Genomic DNA, 16,890 nt, shown 5'->3' with positions numbered 1-16,890 from the left:
AAGACAACTGATTAATACAATGTACATTTGAAGTGAGGCATTTTACCACAGAGAGACTTCTCACAGCATTTGAGTTACAGTTAGTAGATTAGTTACTGGCAGCATTTAAGTACGGTAAATAGATTAAATTAAATTAGTAGTTAGCATGGTAAATGCATTAATTAATGCAGCTATTCATAAGAAGTGAGCCTTCTTATATATCTTATTGTGTGGAATTGTGGGAAACCAGCTTTAAACAACCATAATTTCAATCATAACAACTGCAAAAATGTGACATACAAATCACTAATAAAGAGTACTATGCTCACAGGATCCACTTTTTTAAAATTCACATTTAATTATTATTTTTTTTACTTTTATTACAACAAAACAATGCAAGTAATTTTTGGTGCAAAGCCAAAGACACTGCCCTGACTCTGTACAAAAGTTATTTTCAATTCAACAGAGTCAATATAATTTGAGGGGTGTTTGTAAAGATACTGTACAAAAAGCTAAAAACGTTCTTGGAGTTAATTCTGGAATGTTGCAGATATTAATTTAAACTTTATTTGTAACAAAATAGTTTGTAAAGCTATTTTTGAGGCTTCCTGGGGTTTTTGACCTATCTGTTGTTTCTTTGCATTTCTGGAAGTTACTATCTTTGATAAAAAAGGAGGATAGGCTTTTGTAAACAACTTTTTTCTGCCTATGCCTTTTGAGTAATTTCTCAACACACAGCCACTGATTTTTTTTTGAAATGTCTAAACTGTATAAAATGTTTGGACACAGTGATGCAGGGGGGCATGGGCAGATTTGATGCTTGACAGATTTTATTTGTCCAAATAATAATAAAGTCTGCAGTGTCAACACAATTACTTTCTTGCTCTTGCTCAAGTTGGAGCCTTCCTGGTGCAATATTTACAACTCCAGGTTGAGCTGCCTCTGACAGAAAAACAAAAAAAGCCTTTATTTCCCTTATTCATTTCTCACTGAAAAACAGAACACACACCAGGACAGCCAGCTGAAGACAGCGATCAATAGTTTTTCTTCGTAAATCATGTTTGATCTGAGATCCTGTGCCTGTGGAATCTCCACCGTGAAGTCATCACTACAAACGGAGGGAGTGAGGTTTGTTTTCAAGCCAAATCTACCAGGTTGTTCAGAGGATTATGATGCTAAAAATTGCTTAAACTTTTGTTGTATCTGTGGCCTCCCACTTAAAACTCCTAAGATTAAAGAATTGCCTGCTGTGTGGCCAAAATAATCCTCTCTCTGATAAGTTTAACAGTAACTCAAACTTCCAAAGAACGCAATGGATGATTCATTATCACTTCTTTAACTAAACTTATTTATATTTCATGACTTAGGCTATTCCACCTTACTTGAGGAGGAAGCAGACAAGTTACATGTGTGACAGAGGTTGAGTGATAGAGTCATATCTTTAACTCATGACCCGTTTTAAGTAGAAAATAATCCACCTCCGATCTTTCACACCTACATGTACACAGCCCACACAGATATATATTTTTAAGTTAAGGAAACCGTTAACTTCAAATGCAAAGAAAACTAGCTTGATTTAAAGGTGGCTGCTGCTGCAGTAAATGAAGATGCAAACAAACTGTGTGAAACTTTTTCTTTAACAGATGATAATGCATGACCCACCTCTGAAGCTCTCCTGTTCTGCCAGTGTTTGTGGAAAGCAAACTCCAAAGAATGGAATAAAAACGCTGAGCAAGGTAACACATTTGCATTGTTTGTGCTACAAAATACTGCACTTTTTAAAGACTGCACAACTCCTCCTGCCTCAACTTTACTTTAGTGTGCCTTACTTTACTGAAATTCATTCATTATGACATGGCAAATCCTAACTCGTGGACTATTACTGACATTTCCTCAACACAGATAGCCTCGAGAAGGAAAAAAGCTCCAATTTTGGGGTTTTACTCATGCAAAGTTCTTAGAAGTGTGACTCATGGCAAGCCCAGGAATGAAGTCACATCTTTTAATCACAGCCGACATCTCTCTCCTAGACCTAAACTTCCACTTTATCTGCTTTTTATAAAGCTGTGACACACACTCTCAACATTTCCTCTCCACTGTGGACACTATGTTCTAATTTTCTGGGATTTAACACCCACAATTCTCCTGTCAGACTGTTTATTTTAATTAGGGGCTGGGACGGGTGAAGCACCAGGAAGAATACAGAAGCCTCAGCACAAGTAGCCCCAGCATGAACGAGAAGAAGCAGCAATAAAATGTGACCCTGCATGCTCGGACCCTAAAATAACAGTGAAACTGGACTGTTAAATTCTCTACGGACTGCAGACATGGTTAAAGCCTTCAGGCAACAATGCAGTGCTCGTTTCCTGCGTGGGCTTCCTGCTCAAAAGCTCGCCGCCTTTCCAGCGTACGGTCACCGCGTTCAAGCCTGTGAAACTGAACAGGTCACCCACACCGAGCTGAGTCACCCATTATTCCTTACTGCTTCCAAGGGAGGAAGAAAGGGAACAAAAGCACATGTTCCAGGTTTCCCATCCTGAATACAATCTGATTGAAATACAACATCCTCCTCTGTGTTCTTTTGATTGCTTCCTTAATGGCTTCACTTTTAAAAGCCAATAAATATCAAGTGTGACCAACACTTACGTCCCTTTTCTTTAGTATTATCAACATGTAAATCAACTCCCTTTAAAACTAAAAACTACATGGCAAAGTATCTAGGTCATGTTTTAATCACCTGCCACAATGTTGATCTAGTTCATTAAGAGTCCAAGTCACACTCTTTAACAAAGACGTGACACAAGGCTTGCAGCGGTCAAAACTGGTTCTCCTGCATGCCTCCATACTGACTTGGCCATCTCAGTCCTCCTGAAGGTGAAAACCTTCCACAGCCACCAACCTAAAAGATGAGTGTGCATCATGATGTTAATAGGGCTGATGATCTCACTGCTTCATCATCGGCACTGACTGTGCTTTAGGGTCTCATATCACAGGGAGGAATTCAAGTGGGAGAAGCCTTTCCACCCAGGGGTGCACAGAATGGGTGAGCACCTGAATGTTATGTCTAAATATTTCAAAAGGTGTGCAAAAAAGACACGATTTTTAAAGTCCACGGCAAAGCATGAGAGCAGACTTGGCAGTAAGCTCAGACTCTGCTTGTTTATCCTGAGACAGCACACTATAAAAAATAGTGAGAAGCTGTTCATTTTAACTTAAGAAACTGACTGAAACTTGCATTTATATACTTATATTTTCCTTGCCTATCATTCTGAAGAGTTACTGTGTAGAGTTAATAACTACATACGAGGGAATCTGTCATTTAAGCCTCCTTTTCTGCACTAGTGGCGTATTTTAAATATTTTATGACAGACAACTAGCTTGTTAGCTGTCAACAACAACAACACGACTATGGACGACTTAAAAGTACAGCAGCAAAAGCATGGTAACGACAGGCAAAAACACCTATTATTTTAAAGTCTGCACGTGTGTCAAACATTTAAAAATATAACCGAAAAAAGCCATAACAACAGCTATACGACCGACTAAAGCAGCTAAAGCTAGGCCTACCTGGTGTCCGACTTACCTGAGTTTCCAGGTGAGGCATTTCCGCCCCACGTTACGTTACTACGACAAGAACAGGCACTAGAAAAGTTTAAATAACTACTTATTTAAAACTTAATGAAAGAGTAGCTCACCTTAAAGAGGAGAATAAGTCAAAGTGCTGTAGTATGCTCCAGTGGGGGAAAGAGTTGAAGTATTTGTGTTGAGTTTCGAGGGGAGGTGCTGAGGAGCAGCAGGAGCCGCAGCTTAAACCTACTTGGAAATTACAACACCGACCAGGAACAAAAGTGTGCTCTTTACACCGATGAAACTTCACTCTCTCTAGCTTTTGTTGTTTTCTCTCGACAATCCCTCTTCGGACCCAGCAGCCGCCTCCGTCCACTCGTGTTATATTCCGTTTCTTTCTTTTTTTTTTTTAAAGAGGCGTGTGTTTCTGCTGCAGCTCGCTGATGCGCGGCGGTAGTGAGCAATGCTCGCTCTGTCGACTTCGGCACCTGAAATACTGGATTAGAGATGTTTTCAGAGCTGAGATGTCAAACCCCGCCTCTTCAACAGTGTATTTACTGCAGTCTGCCATGCTACTGTACACCGCTGCCACAGCACCAGCGCGAGCGCACACATATGCAGAGGTGCGCGCGGACACACTCTTCCAACATTTGCAGAGCGCCAACTCTGCTGGCAGGCTCTTTAATGTTGCTCCATGGTGCAGGGGGTTGCAGCCCACTTTACAAGTCTCCTATTGCAATAAAACATCTTCTGCGCACTTAAAATCCTGCAAAAGTCGCCTTTGTCTTTCAGATAAAAAGTAAATAAGTGATATTAAACTACATTTTCTGACTAATCCGCATGCATACAAAAGCAAACAAAGTGTGCATTGCAGCAGCAAACTTGGCAATGATCACAGATGCTTCTTTTAGGGGTGTTAAACATTCACCAGCATGGTTACACCCCCAAGAATGTAATGACAATTACACCAGTGGTGATCATGAACAAGTGAGAGCAGAGGAAAGTCATGTAAGGCTCTTGTTACCCAAACACCATCTGCCTGATCCTGTTATATAAAGAAAGCAATGGGGGAGTCATACAATTAAATCTTTTCTCCCCTTGTTCTGTAGCAGAGTGTGCAACAGCTCCACATCTTGTTTCGAGGCTCACAGCAGACTGAGACATTTTCAGTTTGAAAAATGATTTTAATTAGAATAAGTAGTTTGGATTGCCTCCACAAGAGGGCATATTATATGGGATATATAATTATAAGAGCACATAGGACCATAATTTAAATGTATTGATGTGTAAGAAATAACATCTACTCCTGCAGGAAAAAGAAACGTTCATAGTAGATATGGTGAAGCCTGTCATAGATTCAAAATGCTTTAACCCCACTATTTTGTTTCTCCTGATTATTTTTTTACCTTTTTTTCTAAAGCATGTTTTAACTCTTTGTAATTACAAAAAACTCTGATCTGTTGTTACTCCCGTTTGTCTTTGTGCCCCTTTTGAAGCACCTTGGGCTGTATAAATGCATGAAAAGATGCTCTAGAAATAAAATTTAGCTCAGAATTTGAGGATCCACACCACTTGTATCACCAACATGCCAGCAGGGATGTTCAATGATGGCTTTTCAGTAATGTTTTTTTGCTATAAAATAGAAATTGGGAAAAAAAATTTTAGTTAAGTATTTTCAAAAGAACCATTTATGTTAAGACATATTGTACTTTTTTAATCAAAGAGCTTTCTGGGCCCCAGTGAATTTGGGGGAAAATTAATTAATTAATTGGTAAAAGAGGCAAAAGAAAAGCTGAAAATTGACCCAAAAATGGGTTACAAGCAGTTAAAATCAGTTGAAAAATGTGATGAAAAGTGGTTAAAAAGTGTCAGAGGGTTAGAATGACCAAAAAGGGCAAACATGGGTGGGGAAAATTAGAAAAGCAGATATGAAGTGCCAAAAATTGGTTAAAAATGTCAAAAAAGTGGCAAAGATGACTTAAGAAACAAAAATGGGATATCAACAAAAATAAGCTAAGCAAGGCAAAGAGGGTCAAAATGACAGGGGAAAAAGTGGTGAAAAGCGGTTAAAAATGCCAAAAGTGGATTCAAAAGTGGCAAAAATTGGCAAAAAATTGGCAAAAAAAAAGTTAAATGAGACAAAAATGGCAGAACAGCAGAAAAAGACAGGCTAAGAATTGCCAAAAGGGCAAGCATGGGTGGATAAATGGTGAAAAGCTGATATGTAGGACCAAAAGTGGGTTAAAAGAGACTAAAATGGGATAGCGACAAAAATTTGCTCAGCAAGGCAAACAGGATGCAAAATAGGCAGGAAAAGATGGTGAAAAGTGGTTAAAAAGTGCCAGAACTGGGTTCAAAAGTGGCAAAAATTGGCAACAGTTAGTTAAAAGTGGCAAATATAGAAAAAATTGGCTAAAAAATAAAGTTAAGAAAGACAAAAAATGGCATAACAGCAGAAAAAATAGGCTAAGAATGGCCAAAAGGGCAAGCATGGGTGGAAAAAATGGTGAAAAGCAGATATAAAGTGCCAAAAATGGGTTTAAAGAGACTAACAAAAAGGCAAGGCAAATGGGTTGCAAAATAGGCAGAAAAAAGGGTGAAAATCAGTTAATATGTGCCAGAAATGGCTTTAAAGTGGCAAAAAAATTGGCAAAAAGTGTCAACAATGGGTTACAGAGGGAAAAATTTGCCATAAGCTGCAAAAATGCGTTAAATGTGGCAAAAAAGTGGCAGAAATGGGTAGAAACTGTGATGAAAAGGGGTCTTAAAGTGGCATGAATATGTAAATTGAATATCAGTGCCAAATAATAGTTTGACACACTTTTCAGCTCCAAAATGAAGTAACTGTTAGCCAGTATGCTAGTGCCAATGCTACTGGTCCAACACCCACACACTGATATATCAATAAATCTAACTGGTGAGGCCCCATTGCTGGATTTTTCAGAGGCCCAGCCAATTCTTTGGGCAGGCCTGCAACACATATCTAAAATGTACTAACGTTAGTCTAAGAAAGTCAACATGTCTTAAAGTTCAGGTTTCCTTTAAATGAAGCCGAATGTCCAATAAGCCTTAAAGGAAACATAATGTTCCTTTATTTCTAAAACCTCAGTTCATCACTCCTCAATGCTGAGGAAACTGTGGGCAGTGATCGAGTGTGCGGTGAGGGGTCACAATGTATCAGCGTGGTCCAGCCTTTCCCCAGGAAGTACTTGAAAGGGCCAATTAAAGAGACAATGCTTTTTCCCTCAGCACATTTCCTCAAGGGACATATAATGCTTCCTTCTAAAATATAAAAAAGTTCAAGAGTGCAGTAATAATCAGTTTGAGTGATGTGTGCTTTAATCATTGGAGTGTTATATCTTTAAATTACTGTGTGGACTCTTACTGTGCATTTATAATAAGGGAAATTCAATAACTATGCTGATCTTTGATACATCTGGAGGTAGCTTTTTAGACAGATTTTTAAAGACTTTTTTAGTTGGTTATCAGTGAGACAGATGCAGAGGGTTCCCCTTTATGATGGACATTCCCACCCTAGCTGCAGGCCTCCTGGCTTTGAAGTGTTGCCACTGCATATCTTAGACCCCTCTCTATAAATTATAGATCAGACAACTCAGACACATCAGGTCTTTAACAAGTTCCACAAATGTAAACTTTTCTTTCTGACCTTGGTGGACAGTTTGCGATCCAGCCGCTGAATATGTGCCCTGTCAGCACTGCTGCTGCTGCCTCACTCTGAGCCAAAAGTCTAAATCCGACTGTATCATTGCACTGACACTTTGTTGCCTGGCTGGCATGACTTCTGCAGGATAGCATCTCATTTCTTTTCTGATATATGCCTTATTCATTTTTGCCTCTTGCTATGTCTCCTCTTCTTAACTTGTCACTTCCTTGCGTGTGCTGTCAAACTCAAATCTAACAGCCAAGCAAATCACTCATCCCACACGAGATAGATCCCACTGTGAAGGGCATTTTTAATTTAAGATTAATTAGCGAGACTTTGCCAGCTCTGCAAGGAGACACTGCACACAGTAAGAGTCCCACTGAGAGCTGGTGCCACTGCCCTGACTTCTCACCTTGAGAAAGCCCCAATGAACAGCACAGGATCTGCTGAATACAGTGAATAAACAGAGCTCAGATGACACACCTGCATCCTGCCTTTGCCTGTACCAACAACACAAGAGCAAATCTATGGAAGCCCCAAACGGACATACATCCATGCATTTTTTATGTACTCCATTTTCCCAGAGCAACAAGTAATTTCAGATAATTGCAGAGCAGGTTTCAGGGGCAAAAGTATGCAAAAAGCTGCAAAAATGGGATAAAAGTGGCAAAAAATGGGTGAAAACAGTGATTAAAGGGGGTCTCAAAGTGGCATGAGTAAAGTTGAACAGATCAGATCAATCTTGAGTATTCAAGTTTATTTTTGATGTGCTGAGGCTTGTTTTGTGCAGCCACCAGACCACAAATGCTTTTTCATGTGATTGATAGAATCATTGATGATCCTGATTGGGTCAGTGGGCAGCTAAATTCCATTTGAATTGGGGGGTATTTTTAGCACGCTTGTCTAGCTTTCCAATCCATACTCACTGTACTCTATCGCCCCGAGATATAACAAGAAAAGGGGGCAGCAATTTTAAAAGCAAATATTTTAAAGCCTGTGCTTTAGGGTGAGTCTTTTTAGAGTCAGGCACATGTAAATGGTCCAAATCTATAAGACATTATTGTAGCAAATCACAAAGTGAGAATCAATTCTCTAGACAGCTTCTAAAAGAAGATTTGACATGAATAAAACATCGAATTAAAATTCTTCTACTTCTTTTTCTGCTCATCAGGTACTAAAAAGTTTAATTGCTTTGTTAAAATGCAGGTTTAATCTGCTCCCGTCTCAGTCTGAGTTATAATTAGCATCCTTGTTTGTGTGCATTGTGAGCATTCAAACCTGGATGTGGGTACTATCATGGGAAATCTCAATAACTCAAATGGAACAGCTTGCACCAATGAAAACAAATGTGAAGACACTGATATACGCAGAATCTGTCAAGAATTCCTTTGTGTGTATGCTCAGACTGAGAGATTGTCACTTAAGGTTGCTCAACTTCACTTTTTTTGTCACTTTTGGCACAAACTGCACAAAGCAGGATTGATTTAACAAAGGAAAGCCTGTCATGCTCTCTGTGAACATTATTTGTTGTGTTGCTATTGAATTACTACTAATGATGAGGCACACAGCGGTGAATGCCCCGTTGTTACATAAGAGATTAGACATGCTCCACTGCCACAATGGGGGCCACGGAGGGCAACGCCTTCAAAGCAACCCATGCTATATTTAACCTGGGATTAAAATCCGGTAATAATGAGTCGTTGTTGTTTTTTTTTTTTTTCCAAACAAAACCAATGGTCAGGTTTCTGCAGAACAATTAAGTCTTGATCAGAACCTAATGTTCAACACACTTTTCAGTATGTTCTTGCTTGAATTTTCAAAGTAAGGATCTGCAAAACAATAATAATAATAAAAAAACAGCTAAAATAATCAAAAATAAACTAGAGCACTAAGGGCCCTCGCACCCCGGTGCATGTTGGGGTGTCACAACCACATCTGTGTAGCAATAGTTAAGTGTTAGCAACCCATGCAGTGGACTGCAGCATAGCAGGGAGAGCATATAGATCCTCCTAGGACTGTCATTTAATCCAAAATAATGAGCAAATTGCACTTTGTATATGAGGCAGTACTGGCCATCCACAGTAGATGGCAGTATGACAAAGCAAGATGCTAATATGTAGATGTGATCAGACCAAGGCTGGGTTTTATCATGTAAAATTAAAAAAGAATAGCACGTTTTGTAACAGGGGTATTTCTGGCGCCACAGCAAATTAACATTAAGATGTTTAGGATAGACCCTGATAATACATGTGAAATTTGAAGTCAATCAAATGTTTCCTATGAGAGTTACGGTGACTTCCTGTCAAATGGCGAGAAATGGAAATTCTCACAGTTTGACCACTGAGGTGTCCTTCAGTGAATCATGTCAGTGTTATGCCAGTGCTGAGGCCTTTATTTCTAAATGTAAGCTTGATAGGTTTTTGATAGGTTCTGCACAATAGTAGGAATACACAAATGGCCAAGTTGTGTGACTTCCTGTTGCCAGTAGAGGGTGCTTTGATTAGATGTTTGCATGTGGACATGTTAAGTTCGATACTGTTGTGTTGCCAGGAAATTTTAAAGAATACAGAATAACCAATGCAAAAGTTATTACAGGTTAAAGTTATGTAAAACCATAAAAATAGCCTTATTTTGAAATTGAGGTGAAGCTGGTGAACTTCCTGTTGGGATTTTGACATGGGTCCAAGAGGCTTTTTTGTAGGTGAAGTCATGTTGCATATGCACATGAAATATCATATGCCTTGGCATAATGGGATCGAGGGGCTGAAATTTTTAACAGTGTTGGAGGAAGGCAAATCATAAATCATACAAAGAAAATATGTGTAGGCCACAGGAGGCGCTGTGATCAAAAGAAAGATTTTGATGCATGGATGTATTAAGGTTCAATGTGTGATCATGCCTGTGAATTTTGGTGAGGATTTACAAAAGCATGAAAAAGTTAAATGGAATTATTTTGCAGAAAGCTCTGCAGAAAAGCTGTGAAAAAAAAGGGGGGTAACATTGGGCCCCAGTTGCGACCCCGCCCTGATGTGAAAACTCAAGGTTTTGATGGCTTTTGATCTACATCTTGTCTAGAATGATCATAGTAAATCTAGAGTCAATCAGATAAAACTCGTCAGACTATTTTTTAAAAATGTGCAACCTGCCCATCGCTGAAAACACCAAAATTTGACCTTTAGTTGTTTGTAGTGTGCTCCCTGTATATTTTAGAGGATGGTCCCTTGAGACCTTTTTATTTGTCTTGCAATGATAAATATGTGTACCAATTTTTGTTCCTGTAGCCCTTACCCAGCCCCGGTCTCACATTTGGGACCACTGTTGGGCCCCTGTGTGTTAAATTTGCATGGTATTGAATAATAGTAGCGGCTAGAGTTAGGGACCTATATCTGAGGTCAGTGCTTGGGCCTTAATTAGAAAAAGTAAACTTACTACATCTCAAAAATAATTCACTGGGAAAGTATTAGTGTGCTATCATCATGACTTAGCATTACCACAAACACAGCATGATGTCCCAGCATGGGTGCATTTCATAATACAGCATGGAAGGAAGCAAGAAATCATGCCCATTCGTGAGGAAAGACCCTTCTATGTGCATTTATTTGACTCTCCATCCATTTGTTGTAATTTACCTTCCCTCTTTAACCTGCAGAGTAGCGCTGCATTCATTGTTTTACTGCAGAAAAGTGGATGACATAAGCATCATTTTTTGGCAGTTGACCATGTTACATTAATTCTGGAGTGCAGCCAAAGGGGTGACTGTGATATATTTCACTGCTGTGTGTGCCGTAACCGAGGGAGCTGCAGCAACAGAGAAAGCATGCTTCTGCCCCTCAGTGCTGCCTTAGAGGGAAAGTAATACCCTTTATTGACTAAGATAAGGCACATTAATTATTTTTTTACAGCCACATCATCCTAAACAAGCTATTCCCTCCCTTTCACCACTTTTAAAGCTACTTTCCCGCCATTTTCAGCAATTTTAGATCATATGTACTCATCATTTAAAGGCCTCAGAGTTCCATCCTTTGCTATGCTGTTAGTTAATAATTCTTTACAACCAAAGAGGGATGAACGTATATTGACCGATCAGGAGTATAGATGAGCCCCCTGAGGTTAAATTTAAAGGGTAGATTACTGTGAAAAACATGCTCTAATTGGTCTCAAGGGCTCTCCCAAGTAAACAGGAACTCAGACTTGAATGTTCATTTGTCCAAACAAGCTAATTACTAGCCTGACAGAGCGCAGCCTTGCAGAAAGCAGTTCCTGCTGTGTTGATTTTCTGTTTTAGACCTTTATTTCAAAAAGAACTGCACATGCACGCTCGAGCATTGTTTGTGAATGAACATAGGAATCTGCACTCGTACAACCTGCTGACACTTGATGGACTGAACATTTTCTCAGCGTGTAACATACCTAACCCCTACTGCGTCACTTTACCTCATTGCATGAGTGGTATGCATGCCCTGTCCCCTTTTACCCCATCTCATCGCAACCCAACACCACCCTATTGACCCTTGGGATGCCTTAATTGCACCCATATTTTTAGATATACCATTTGGCTTTGCACTTTGCGGCAGGAATGAACACCTGCTGCACACGTCCATCAATCATCCAATCATAGGAACACAAAATGATATCAAGTCAAAACCTTACAGAAGAGTTCCTATGTCCTAAAAAACCTCTCAGAGAACCATATGTCTCCCTCTAGGTAATGCAGTGTCCTTGTACTTTTTACCTTCACAACACATGCACATTTGCACAAATCCTCCTGGGTTATTGGCTGGTCATGTGGCTCAACCTTTTAGCGGTTGTCTGTGTCAGCAGCACGCTGCACACTCACTAACATTCGGTGCTGTGTGTGCAGATGGAAACCCGAGGGAGTTCAGCTTTGACTGGGAATGCAACAGCAGCAGAGTCCATTGTTAAGTGCTGATAAAGATGCTGAAGGCCAGATGTTCTGCTTTAGCCTGAGCTAGGTCAGGGTGAAAGCTTATCATGATGTAGAATTTGATGTTTCCTGCAGCAGTCGAACACCAAAACCAGCATGTTCCCATCTTATCGGGAGTGTTGTTACATAACAAGACGTCACTCCAGTCTTACATTCCTATCAGGGGCTTCTGTGCTCACTAAAAAGGTGTTTATTTGTTTCCCGCAGGCTTAAGCATGCTGTCAGGTACTTCAAGAATGCACTTATTCAGAGTGCTTTCGAAGGACGAAGCATGACAGGTTTAGGCTCCTGCACAAAAATGCTGAAAGAGTCCATTTCTACAAATAACTTTCAGAACAGGATACTTGTTCCAGCCAGTAGGCCACCATATTGTCCTGAGCAAACTGCAGACTGTGCAGTCTATCATCCAGTGCCGAGTGCCTGCTGTGCCATCTCATGCCAAAGCTAACATGCTCAGGGGGAAACTGGTTACATTTAGAGACTAATAATCGAACCGTCTGGCTCCCCTACCCCCCAGCCTGTAGTCTGCTGCCAATAATATTTCCGTTGCTGCATTTTGATAATGGCTACAATCAAAGTTCAAAGAGAGTTCATGCCTGTCCTTGATAAACACTACTCAATATTTACTGTGGTACTTGGCAGAGCGGCTGGTGCTGTCGGATGCCAGTTTCTGTGCTGCACATTTAGGTTTTCCTGTAGATTTTCTTCAGTAAGGTCCAAAAAAAGACTGGAACAACGCTCTGAACATACCTAAATGTCTAAGGCAGAGTAGAGGGCTGGAGTGAGACACATGGATGACAGAAATCTGGAAGGAATTTGGTGTTTTTGGAGACAGAGACAGCAATAACTTTAACAAAATTGAACAAACCAGACAAAGATGTGATTTATCAGATTCATATTATCCTCAAATGAATGCATGTTCAGTTTGGGAAGATCAGCTGTTGTATTAAAGTTTTACTGGTCACTGATTCTTGGGAATTTGGATAAAACATGTCCCACTAAGAAAAGTGCTAATTCTGTTGGAAATTAAAAACATGTTCATGAATAAAAAGAATCAAGGTTATAATCAGGGGATCCTTTGCACATATGTAAGGTTCTTTCGTAGGTTTATTTTCATTCTTTATTAATTTAATGATTTTATGCTGGCCCATTGCCTACAAAATCAGTTGTCCTCGGATAGGAGATAATCATTTCAACTTGATTAAAAGACAAAAAGTAATAATTGAATGAATAATATCTTTACCACATGAAAATGTAAATTATAATATGTATTAAAAACTAAAAACAGTGAATTTTTAACAATATTTACTATTATTTTGTGGTTGCTCAAAATGTGTCCCACATATTGGTCACCACCGTCAGATATTTATAAAAAGCAATAAAATCAGGCAACTACAAGGTCAACTACATTCCTGAAGACTCCATTTTCAAACCTTCAGCTCTATTGCATGCTTCAAGGTCACTCAAGCTTTCGTAAGTTTGATATTTTCTCTTAAACTTGTTCATATTTTTGGACACTGCTACTGTCACAACCATAACATGTCAACACTGTCTCTTCTGTATAAAAAATATTTGAATAGATTATGAGATAAATGTATACTTTTTAAGAAGAGGTCTGAAGTAGCTAGCAACAGAGGGAAAACAAGATGGCTAATGTGAACAACTCATGCATATCATGTGAAAGAGTAGGTTTTTTGTCACCCACCATCAGACGTCACCACCATCAGGTTTTCTGTCTGACGGTGGTGACAAAAACCTCCAAATGGTCCTAAATGGAGGCTAGAATATAATTGTTGATCACAATAAATACCAACATGATCTGTAATGTTTCATTATCCTCTTTTTATCTTTATTTATGCAATTCCTCCTATATTTCTTCCATATTGTCCACCCTAGGGGATGAGGTGTGCCTTCCCTCTCTCACTTCACTATTATGTTCATTTGGCTTACGTCATTTGGGATGCACAAAGTGCATCTACTACCCACCTACATAGCACATAGTATACAATATCCCCTTTAGGCTATGCAATAACAACATTTAACCAAATCTAACATTCACTGTAAGTTTACAGAAGAATATCATGTATTATTTTATGAGTAGGAGGCACTAGATGACAGTTTAAGATGATGTCAGTGATGCATTGTACATTATTCCTACTGGCAATGACTTTATTTTTTACTATGATGATTTGATATTTGAATATATGGGGATGGGGTACTTAATAATGATATTGCTTAATTGTACCTTATATTCCTTGAAAAATGTTTATCACAGTGCTCAGGATTGTTATTTTTTGGACCAAATAGTTAAATAAAGTTGTTCAGCAAGAAGCCATTGACTTGAGTGGTATACATTTCAGAATTGTATGTTGTAATGAAGCCACTGTCAGATTAGTGTCACCACCGCCAGTTCTAAAGTCACCACCGTCAAAGGGAGTTTTATTTGTTTTAAATGAATATGCTTACAATATGTTTCTTCAGTGGTGTTGAGTTATTAGATTAATAGTCCCTTTTAATACTAAAATATGTTTGTTAAATAAAAAAACATTACTTTTTCTATTTAGACTAAAAGTGAACGTTGTATGGTGTTAGATCTTTTAAAGCAGTACACGTGAAACAGTATAAAAAATGAACAAAAGTGAATATTCAACATTTAAAAGCATATGTATACTAAGAATCCCAGATAATGATTTGAAAACTCTAAATATATATTAGACCAAATAAATTTTTTAAAAATGTGCTTTTTATTGTGTCTGACGGTGTTGACAAAAACCAAGTAATAACCGGAAAAATGCCTATTTTAAAACAAAAGTACAAAATGATGAGGTTGCACCGATACATGGCTGAACAGCCAAGACTTTGGTCTAATATGATATACCTTCAGATTTTGAAATTTAAATTACTTTTTATTTTCAAGATTAAAACCTGTTTTATCCAAATTCCCAAGAATCATTGTGCTGTGTTAAGTCTCAAAATAGGAGGAACATAAAAAAGTGTTATAATTTCTACTCAAGGAGGCAAAATTAAGCAACCAACAGAGAACGACCGACACTGGAAGTGGTTTAAAGTGGCAAAAAAGTGGTGAGTATTAGTTCAGTGGCAAGAAAGTGGCAAATAATTGGTTAAAAGAAGTTTAAAAATCTGGGAAAATTGGTTTAAAGTAATAGTGGCAAAAAAGTTGGCTTAGAGTGGCCAAAACAGGCAAAAAAGGGCTAACTGTAGCAAACTGTGGTAAAAATGGTTTAAAAGTGGTGAAAATGAGTAAAATATTGACAAAAGAGTGGTGAAAATTAGTTAAAATTAGGGGGGAAAGTGGCCAGAAGGAGTAGTGAGAATTAGGTGGACATTGTTTTATAGTGCCATGAGGAGGTGAAGATGGTTCAAAACTGTTAAAAATGGGGCAAAAATGGGCTAAAGGTGTCAAAAACAATAAAAAAAAAATGGGTAAAAAGTTAAAAATGAAAAAGTGGCATAAATGGTTTACAAGTGGTAACAAGTGGTGAAAATCATTTTGGGGTGTCCAAAAGGTTGAAAATGGACCTAAAGTTTAAAAAAATTAGAAAAACAGGGTAAAGTGTTAAAAGACTGTTTCAAAATGACTCAGAAATGTTAATATAGTTTAAAAAAAAAAAGGTTTTAAAGTGGTAAAATGTGGTGAAAATGGTTTAAAAGTGGAGATGGTGAAAGAAAGAGGTTAAAACTGGCAAAAAATAGTGGTGATAAATTGCTTAACATGGCAAAAGAAGTAGCACGAAGAGGCAAGAAGTGGTGAAAACAGTTTTAAAGTGTCTAATAGTTGCAAAAATTGATTTACAGTGTCAATCCATTATAAAAACAGATGTTAGAAAAGCGACAAAAATTTGTCAAAAGTGTTAATAAAGTAAAAAAAAAAAATGGTTTCAAAGTGACAAGACGTAGTGAAAATGGTTTAAAGTGGTAATAGTGGTAGAAAGAGGTTAAAACTGGCAAAAAAGGCAAAATTAGTTAAAATTGGGTCAAAAGTGGCACAATTGAAAAATTCCAATATCATACCCAGTAAAAGCTTTACATAGTTATGGTGCTAGCACTAGAACCATAGAAAGTATACACAATATTTCAAAGCATTATGATTAGGTGATAACCAAACCCTATATTCCTATGCTTACAGCCAGAAGACTGATATCTGGGGGGGGGATTGTCTGTACAGCTTGAAGAAATTTAACAGCATTTTACTGTGTTGATGGCAGAAATAACCACTGCTCATTGAAAACAAAAGCATGAGTCATAAGAAAGTAATCCCACATTTATAAGGGATGTAATGTTTCACACTGTCAACACCAAATAGCCACTATCCTCTGCTTCTTCTCACCCTTAGAGTTAGCCCATCTTACAAAACTATCACCATCACAACTATATTTACAGAGGACCTAATGCCTATCAGAAGGTAAAAGCACAATTTTGATTTTAATTTTAATAAACTCATAATTTTGTCACTTTGTCAACTCAGAAACGTAAAATTAAGACAACGGCAAGTTGTGCAATGGACTTTGCTCCTTTATGAGTAAAAAAGACACAGTTAGCTTACTATGTTTCACTTTGCACCGCCTGTAATGTCGGCGGTAAAAAATCAGTCATGTCTGCTAGCTTCAGCCAGTTATCTTTGAGATAAATTCCTAAGTGCTGTCGTAATAAACACACAGACAGATAAGGAGTGGGCACAGCTCATCAAGCCGCCCTACCATCAATCCCATCCTGT

The 16,890-nt window shown here is 38.4% G+C and overlaps 1 protein-coding gene across 1 annotated transcript in view; it reads right to left on the bottom strand.

Annotated features, from left to right (window-relative positions):
* LOC121504468 (inactive ubiquitin carboxyl-terminal hydrolase 53-like) overlaps positions 1-4,120 on the bottom strand; it is a 52,682-nt gene extending 48,562 nt beyond the window's left edge. Inside the window, exon 1 of the mRNA XM_041779265.1 lies at positions 3,675-4,120. The gene's annotated coding sequence lies outside the window, so the exon portion shown is untranslated. The remainder of the gene's footprint in view (positions 1-3,674) is intronic.
* Positions 4,121-16,890: the final 12,770 nt, after the last annotated feature.

Source organism: Cheilinus undulatus, linkage group 22 (genome assembly GCF_018320785.1).
Source record: "Cheilinus undulatus linkage group 22, ASM1832078v1, whole genome shotgun sequence".
NCBI lineage: Eukaryota > Metazoa > Chordata > Actinopteri > Labriformes > Labridae > Cheilinus > Cheilinus undulatus.
The sequence above is the reverse complement of the archived record's forward strand: the minus strand, read 5'-3'. Positions and strand labels throughout refer to the sequence as shown.